Below are 9820 nucleotides of genomic sequence, written 5' to 3' on the forward strand. Positions count from 1 at the left end.
TGGCTTGATCTGTCCATAGAATATGCTGGTTCAACAACAATTTTGTCAGCAACATGGAAGTCAGTTGCTTTTATTTCGTAAATAAAGATACTTCATTTTGCCCTTCAAGATCATCAGAAAGCTCCCGTTTTGTAATGGTGACTTGTTAAAGGCCTAATTAGTTCAAAACAAATTAACATTAAATTTCTGGAGAAAATAAAAAAAAATAAGAAAAGGACTGTCACAAGTAATTCCTATGGTAGTTGCCATGGATTTTCAGCTCAAAATATGGCAAGTCAGGCCCCCAAAACTCTTTGATGCAGTGTAAAAGTGTAGATTGATCAATATCTATATTTATATATCCTTGTATGTTTTTGATTTGCCATCTGTTCTTTGAGCTTGTACATTTCATATTGTCCAGCTTTTCTCCACTAAAAATGATATTTTATTTTTTTAATAATAATAAAAATAGGCTTCTTATACACAGGGTCTCCAAGGGCTTGGACTTAAAGACTACCAAGTGACCTAAGTTTCATGATAAAATTCTGGTATTGCTATGCTTTGGTTCTTTCCTTTTCCCAATGTTGCAACACTTAACAGTATCTCACTGTGAAAGTAAAATATTTCTTTAGAAGAGAAGTTATCAGGACACAGGCTAAAATTATTAATTTATTCCCAAAAGGAATTTCTAATTTCTTTTAAAAAGTAAAACAAACCATACCAAAACAAAAACCTCTGGTTTGTTTTTTATTTATTACTAGTCAGACAATAGGTGCAACTTGCCATTCTAACAATGAAAATAACCCCACAAAACAAACAAATATAGATCACAGAATCATAGAAACATAGATGGTTTGGGTTGGAAGGGACCTTAAAGATCATCAAGTTCCAACCCTCTTTCCATTGGCAGGGATACCTTTCACAAGACCAGGTCGCTCAAAGCCCCATCCAGCCTGGCCTTGAACACCTCCACATCCACAACTTCTCTGGGCAGCCTGTTCCAGTGTCTCACCACCCTCACAGTAAAGAATTTCTTCCCAATACCTAATCTAAATCTCCCCTCTTTCAGTTTGAAACCATTATTCCTCATCCTATCGCTCCACTCCCTGATAAAGAGTCCCTCCCCATCACTCCTGGAGGCCCCCTTCAGGTACCGGAAGGCTGCTATAAGGTCTCCCCGGAGCCTTCTCTTCTCCAGGCTGAACAACCCCAGCTCTCTCAGCCTGTCCATATAGAAGAGGTGCTCCAGCCCTCTGGTCATCTTTGTTGCCCCACTCTGGACTTGCTCCAACAGGTCTATGTCCTTCCTATCTTGGGGACCCCAGAGCTGGATGCAGTACTCCACGTGGGGCCTCCCCAGAGCAGAGTAGAGGGCTAGAATCATCTCCCCCAACCTGCTGGCCAAGCTGCTTTTGATGCAGCCCAGGATGCAGTTGGCTTTCTGGGCTGTGAGCGCACATTGCCAGCTCATCCTCTGGGCTGCTTTCAATCCATTCTTTGCCCAGCCTGTATTTGTATCTCATTTGTATCTCACTTGTTTCCATAGTTCATATTTCCAAAACGTGCCAGCAGGTATATTTTATTTGAACATCAAAAAAGACTCTATTTAAAATCACCTGTTTGGAGATATCTCCATCTATTTTTTTGCTGCAAGTAATTATGCAAGTAATTAATGGAAAATTATTAAGAAAGTTTGAAACACAATGGAGTGATAATGAAAGTTCTCTGCCCATGTTAAAATAACAATATTAGAGCAACCTACAATGCTGAATGAACCTGACAAAATCACAGTCAGCTTTGCCCCTATTTAATATCAGTGGGCTTTGAAATTATTTCATGTAGGCACCTTGCAGAAACATGTCATGGATTCATCAGATTTTTGAATGTCACTGGCTGCATTAGACATGTCTGATAACATTGTGGTTCACATTCAGCAAATACACCAACTATATGAACAGCAGCAGAAAAAAATTGTCCTTTCTAAAAGACCCTGGAAATGCAAACACTAAACAGCAAATATCCACCGTGTGTCATTTCTCTTCAAAGCTGGCAGCACTTTGCATTTTCAGGAAGGTTATTTTTCCCAGTAGTTCCATCCTGACCAAATGGTGGTGGCAAACAAACAATGAGCCAATATCATCAGAAGGAAAGGCTGGCAATAATTTTAACTGTTTCTTCCCTAAGGAGTAGAGACCAAATGAGGAAATGACCAAAACAACTGAAAACCATATTTATCAGTGTCAGTGCTGAACAAAGGATTGCCTTGTGTTTCATAACAGATACTATTAACTTACTGATAAGGAACAATATGAAGTTCAGCACAGGATGCTCAGCTTTAATGCCTTTAATGCAATCTACTCTGTGTGCATCAGTCATGGACATCCAGCAGTCTTTGGTAATAAGAATATAGTGAATTAGTCTTACTATAATGAGAATGTTTGTATGCCTTCATAGGGAAAAATAAATAGTAGAACCAAAAGGATGGAAACATCAAGTATTAAGAAGATAATGAAATTATATTTGCAAAAAGCCTAAAACTTCAGGAAGAGATTTTCAATACAATGAAGTTTGACATGAGCAGTTAAGGCAAGCAAAGCTATTGCCAATTACAGGCTGTCTTTTCAGGTCATTCCAAGACAACACAGTAACAGTAAGCACGTGACTAGATTGTAACAAAAATGATAATAATGAAGAAAAAGAACACTTGCTTTAGAACCTAAATGTAAATTTGAGTTTTTTGAAAATGAGGTCTTCCTCATAGGTTTTGAACACTTTTAAATCTAACCTTATGTTTTGAAAATCTGGTCAACATCACAGAAAAAAAGCTAAACTAGAAAAATAAATCTGTTACTCTAGAACAGATGTATGGCAACATGCAATCTGTATTCTACATAAACAAGTCATACTTGATCTGCTCCAGTTCTGAGTATTTCATCTGTGGCCAATTAATTCACAAATCTTTTCTCCTACTTTTGAAAGTTTTTTTGTCACTTCTAAAATACAGCATTTCCCAGATAGCATGCTTTTCCACACCTTGCTTAAAAATACATCAGAACCCTGTCACTTAGGAAGGATTTTTTTTCTCCCAGTACTGAAGGACAGTTGCATTTAGTGACCTTACCCACTTAAGGAGTCATCATTAGAATTGCTTTTTCTCCTTTTGGCACACAGAGACCCGGCTCATATGCTCTGGCTAGTGACTCAAGGCTGTGCAACCATGTGAACTGTTTTTAAGCTGTGGGAAGCAGCAGCTACAGAGGTAAAGCAAAACAGTACTGGCTTAAAAGAAGCATTAGCCCTAGGCCAGGATTTTCTGGCCTCACAGCAATGAAATACAAGAAGCGGTGGAAGGCAGGTGCCAGGCTTATCTGCCAGCACTTCATAGATACCAGACTGGGCCAAGCAGCTGGGCTGGGCTGGGATACCGCCTTTTCCCCCCTGCCCTACGAGGCATAGACTTTTCTAGAGACCACCCTACACCCAAAAAGCCACATCAATCAGCTGGTTGGCCTGAGGTCGTGGGCAGTTTGACTGAGAAGCCTTTAAAACACTGTTTTGGGACAATACCCTAAGGAAAGTGTATGAGGGAACTCTGTAACATTTGAGCAGAAAACACACATATTTCCTGAAAGAAACAAATTTCATACTAATAAATTGAGATCAGTTCCTGAGGAACCAAAGGAAATGACCGAAGAAAACCTCAAGATCTGGTTTCCAGGCATGTGAAAACAAGGTAGGCCTATTTCATCGCTTGTATTTTGTCTTCTTGTACATCTGAGCCATACTTACTTACTAATGTTCCTCTTCTATTTATTGATTATAATCCACTATCCCCTTTCTATTTTAATACGCAGTATCCAAAGCATTATGGATTTTTTGCAGAGATCTTTTTGTTTTAATTAATTTTAAATTCTTAAAGTAACTGAACTGAATTTATCCACCTTAGCCAACTTTTTCAGATACTGCTCCCTGTAGAAAACGCCCATCACTGTCAACAAATCTCGTAATACCTCTTCCTACTCACAGCAGAGAAAGGCAATCTGCTAGCTGGATTTAATTATTTATTATTTTTTTTTATACAAACACAGTAAATGCTATACAACCCAAACCTGTTATCTGTCAGTATAATGTAAGGAGAAGAAATGATTATACAATGAGTGATTTCATTTGAAACACAGGCTTGATTGTGGACCTCTTCTCATTTGAAAATATGAAAAAGTAAATTAACAACATAAGGGGTTACCTAAGTTATATTTAATTTCAATTGAAAGCTAGGTGGTTTGAAGATCAAGTGTTTAGTGTGTTCATCTATGTTTGGTTTACAGTTTATTCATTTGGGTTAGAAAGATAAATTGAAGATTTAGTTTATATTTCTATCCACATCTGTGTTTCACTTTTTCACAAGAAAAAGGCTACTGACCCTATGATAATTTTTGAAAATGTTCATAAGTGTTCTCTACTGCTTGTGCTTTGAAATTCTATTCGTGAACTCTCAGTCTTTTAAATATGCCCTGCAATACTATGTCGATCTCTGTGAACTCACATAAAATTGACAATATGACAAATATCAGGGCTACATAACCTGAAAATCTTGTTCAAGCTCTGTAACATGTAGCGACCCAAAAGATGACATTTTATCACCTTCAATGTTTATTTTCTCTCTGTCAGGTTGATGCAAATTAATTTGGGTTTTTTTGGTTTGTAAACTATCAAAATCTGTCTTAGATACTGTACTATTCACTCTCCTACCAACTTCTTAGCCTAAAATCATTGTTTTGGATGCCAGTTTCAAAGAATGCAGTTGGGAAAGTAGAACAACATCAAAGGAACCTTTTTCAATCATAGTTGATATGAAATTTCATAAGAGAATGAAATTTTTTGAAGACTAAAATCTCCCTTTTTATTCTGTTTCTCTAAGACAAGGTATGAACCCTGCTTTAGGACCCAGGGGGAAGCTCTGAGTGAAGCAGATTGCTCTTTCATGCTAGTTTAGTAGTGGTTTCTGGTAAAGACAATGTATTTCTTTTATTCCCATGGAAGTCAAAGAGGCTACAGGGGGTGTCTGTGCTTCCCAGCATCAGGACCTTGCTCAGACTATCAGACATTAACAGTTAGGTGAGGTAACACAGAGAAATGAAATAAAGATGAAGCAGTGAACTTAACAATTATTGCCAGCACCTGTGGCAGTGCAGTTAGTATTAAAATCAAACAGAACTAGCAGGGGGCACCTACACTCTCACAGCTGAAAATCTGCGGTATCTGATATCTCCTGGGAGACAAAGCATCCGCATCATAAATCAGGATGGAAAGATTAAAAGTAAAGCAATATGCTGTTCCAGTACCTTAGCACATGGGAGTGTTGCCCTAACCTTCTGCAAAACGTAGCTTGTTTCAAATGCTGTGAGTTACAGCTGCCTAGATACCACATGTCCAGTCACAGAGGTTAATTAAAAACTTTTTTCTGTCTCTGGAATCTCTGTAACTTGCTTTTCAGATGAAAGATGAAAATCATACATATTGGGCTATTGCACTGTTAAATCATGTACAGAAAAACATGGCTGGGAAGTTCGGTATTTGTATCAGGGCACTCAAAGCCCAGTTTCTTTCTTCAATTCCCCACCTTCAGCCAAAGGTCTTCAGTTTGATGTTGTACAGCAAGACATGGAGGTCAAAATTAACATTCTCAATCTACTCAAGAGTTAGAGTGCGTTTCTCACTGCTGGAACAATTACTCAAGAGTAAAAGCTCATGAGGGTATTTTAGGAAGAATGATGACAACTATGTGAACAAATTAAAATAAATAGTTTGTAATCACATAGAAATCTAGAAATCCCATGGTCTTAGAATTCTAGTCCACTTGCATGCAGACCCTTAGATCTGTGAACAGAATCTGATCTTACAGATCTAGATCCTTATTGAAATCCTGACAAAATGGGGTCTGGATTTATACTGAAGCCTGCTATCTAAATAATTCTATTATATAAAGTGTTCATTCCTTCACATTACTTTGTAAATGCATTATGCAGGTCTTGGTGGATAACGATCCTTTGTCATCTCTTAAACAACATCATTAGGCTCTTCTTTAACAACATTCTATATGCTGGACAAATCTGTACTTCATTGAATTTAGTGCTGTTGACCTAAATAAGGTCAAACTTTTATGCATTAACAACCTCTGCTTCTAATCAGGCTTAACAAGAATGCAAATTGAGCAGGGTGCTAGGTCTGTTTTAGAAGTTAAATGCCTCAGCCCATTTCAAACTTGGGTAAAAACCGTACCACTCTTGGGAGAATAAAAATCAGTCTTCACCACTCAAATTTTCCGTTTTTTCAAATGTGCACTAAATTTGTACCAGAAAAATACAGATTTTTATTTTACCTTTTGGGAAAAAAAAAAATAAAGAAAAAAAAAGGGATAGGAGCAGTTACGATATTAGTCTCTGAGAAAAACAGAACAGTTTGTCAAATACATACACAGAGACATACTATTCCTATTGCAACAACTTGTGCCATGAGATTAATCCTTTTGTAAAAACTAAAACAACCAGAACAGATAAATTTTTTGCATATATTTTTCATGAATGTAGAAGAACACAATTTGTCTTAACTCATATATTAATTAGACGAGTTATATTCAGATGTATTTAGATTAGTTATCTGAATTATGTTAATTATTCTCCTTCCACAAGATAGAATCTTCTAATATTGTACTACACGGTTAATGCTTCCATGATACATTGCTCCTTGTTTAAAATGAATAAATGCAAAACTACAAAGGGTGAAACTAAAACTGCATTTCTCTTTACTGTGATACTGAAATTATTTCATAAATTGCTTTAGGCATTTCAAAAGTTTGAAAATTAATTTCCAACTGCTTTTTCTTAGGGATGATGAAGATGAAAACCAATATGTAATCAAATCTTTTAAATCTGTTAGAAAACTAATTCCTATTTGGATTTTTCCGTACTTAACAATATTACCAACTACTCACAATCTTTGCCTTCTTTGTTAACAAGTACTGGACAAGTCACCAAAATTGTATAAAATATTCTACTTCAGGGAAAGCAGATATATTATTTATTATTCACTCTGACAGCCCCAGGCTGTGGTTTGACATTTCAAAATGTTTAGCTGTGTTAGTGACATGGGATATTTCTATTCATTCCTGCACTGAGACTGATCTAAAAATAAATGAATCCATTCAATATACAAACATTCTTTTGTGACTAAGACTTTTAAAAATAATAGCCTCATTCTTTAGTGAACTCTTTCTAGATGAGGATCAAAATAAGAAACTAGTGTTGCAAGCTGTGCCAGCAGACATAGCAGAACGGGCAGCAATCTCTGTTTGTCATAGGTGTGCTGTGCATAAACACACAAACACATGAGAAGAGATATATACAGTCCAGTTGAGACAATGGAGATATATATACAGAAAGATGGAAGGGGAGAAGGAAAGCGTGAGGCAATATTTATCATTTTCATAAGCAAAGATTGTACTCAGGCTTGTATTACACTAATATGAATTTGTACATAGTTTCTTTTTTTCATCATGACAAAAGAAATGATATGCGTCTGGAGTGGGGTGGGGAATCAATGTTTTATGGATGTGTGAGATACAAATAGCAGGTTAGTGCTGTAGTTTCCAGTGATAAAGTAGAGGGTGGCATCATGGGAAACAGATCATCACAGGAGCACAAGTTGAGTTTATGTTTGTGAACGAGATTCCCCTGAGATTTGCAGCAGAGGGAGAAGAGCCCATGTACAAAGCCATTTGGAAATGTCAAGGGGGTCAGGATAAAAGTGTAACATGGTAGGAACTGAAAAAGTCATTCTAAAACAAAACAAAACATAACAAAAACAAAAACAACAAAAAAACCCCCAACCAACCAATCAACCAAAAGCAGTCTGGAGGGCAACCAGGAAAGGACTCCCAAAGACTGGGCAACTGAGAAAATGCAGCTCGCTTCTCCTTAACAATTTGATTGAATACTGATTCTGGGCCTAAGCTAGAGAGACATCATTAGTGTTTGTGGCTATTTTTTTAAAAAAGCCTTTAGATTCATCACAAAGGAGATTTTATTCAGGAGCTATAACTAGATGCCTGTTATTGTTTTTCCTGAATCATGTATTGCCGCTTTATATTCTGTTGTTATTTTCAAATTTTGGAAGTACATAGGTTATCAGCTAATTAACTGCAGAGATAACAGGCAATTAGAAAATCCAGTGCAACATATTTACTACACTTACACAGTGGATTTAACATCAAATTCAGGGTGAGTTCAATTCACATGTCACTCATGCACCACTGACTTCCTTTTCATTTGTACAGCAGCTGGCTCACTGCTCACGTTGTGTGCAGGGCTTCCCTGACTATGAGGAGATCGCTGTCTCTTAGATTAATGCTCCATTTTTCAGGGCCATCTTTCCGTAAATACACCCTTGGTGTTTCATATATCTCTGCAAACTCTGCTAATGCAGGTGTCTCAGTTTAGACTTTGAAACAATTTCTTAAAATGATATGGTCGGGAATTTACAGAGACAAACCCCTACTTCCTGAATTGCATTGTACAAGCTTTTAGAATAGGCTTTTGTCCTCATATTTTTGGGCCGCTTGGGTCCTGCACAATGCTTAGATACTGCAATAAATGGTATTGTGCAGGCATCTCTGTCAGCTATTTTCTTTAAAATAAACAAAACAAAACAAAACAAAACAAGTTTTGGAACACATCAGTGACTACAGAGATTCCAACACAGTTTAAATGCTGAAGACAAAATTTCTCTTTAAAACACAAACTTTCCTTAGTGAACCTTGTCTATGAAAAACAGAGGACTGCTCAGTGCTGGGTATTTTATACCACTGCATACTTGTGTGATCTCCAGCAGAGGTTCTTTAAGGTTAGCTGTTTGAATATGAGAAAGTTAAGTCCGGAGAAAGTTAATCCGGAGAAAGCCTTCACCTAGTTAACATGAAGTCCTTACAAAATTCAAGAAAAAGACAGCAATAATCTATTCAAGAATCTTTAGATATATAGGACATTTTCCATTTCAATCCTAAGTCTTGCAGTAGCAGTACCTAAAAAAAATGTTTTGAAAAATACATAAATAGAAAAAAATCACCAGTGAAACTACTCAAAGTGACTTTTATCTTGGCTTATTTGTTTTTGACTGCAAAAAGTAGAATATAGGAATGGTTATAAGAAATATCTTGACAACAATTTCAGATTATTATTATTTTATGACTGAATTTAAAGCAGGTATACAGGGGATGTTTGGTTTATAATTTTGTTTCCAGAATCTCAGGCGTTGTATTTCATAATAGCATTTTATGCTGCATTAACAGAGTTTTATGCTGCGTTAACACCATTTTATAGCATAATGGAAAACAAATGGGTACAAAAGAGAAGTAAAATGGAAAATAAACTGTAAAACTTTTTTCTAGCTGGTTGCTGTGTTGTACACTGATAATACTGCCAAAAAAACAGCAACGGCTTTTAAACTATTCTCTACTTCAACTTCACTTTGAAATGAGCATTTACTGTATCATATATTTTCATATAATTGTAAAGAGACAGACTGGGATCCATATTTTGCAGCTGAGATTTTTCCAATATGAGCACTTAAGTTTTATAAAATAAATTTGGCTTGATTTTCAATGCAAAGTATGATATAATACATCAGATGATTGAGAATGCTAGTGGTCCTATCAAAGATTAAAAAAAGTGGAAGAAAGGAATAGGTAACACCTTACATCTAGGCGGGTTTTCACAAAGGAAGGAAAGGATTACTCTCTAGCAATTAAAATCAATCAGGTTTCCTGTTCTGCTTTCTGATGTTCTTG

Source organism: Numenius arquata, chromosome 4, assembly GCF_964106895.1.
Source record: "Numenius arquata chromosome 4, bNumArq3.hap1.1, whole genome shotgun sequence".
NCBI classification, from domain to species: Eukaryota; Metazoa; Chordata; class Aves; order Charadriiformes; family Scolopacidae; genus Numenius; species Numenius arquata.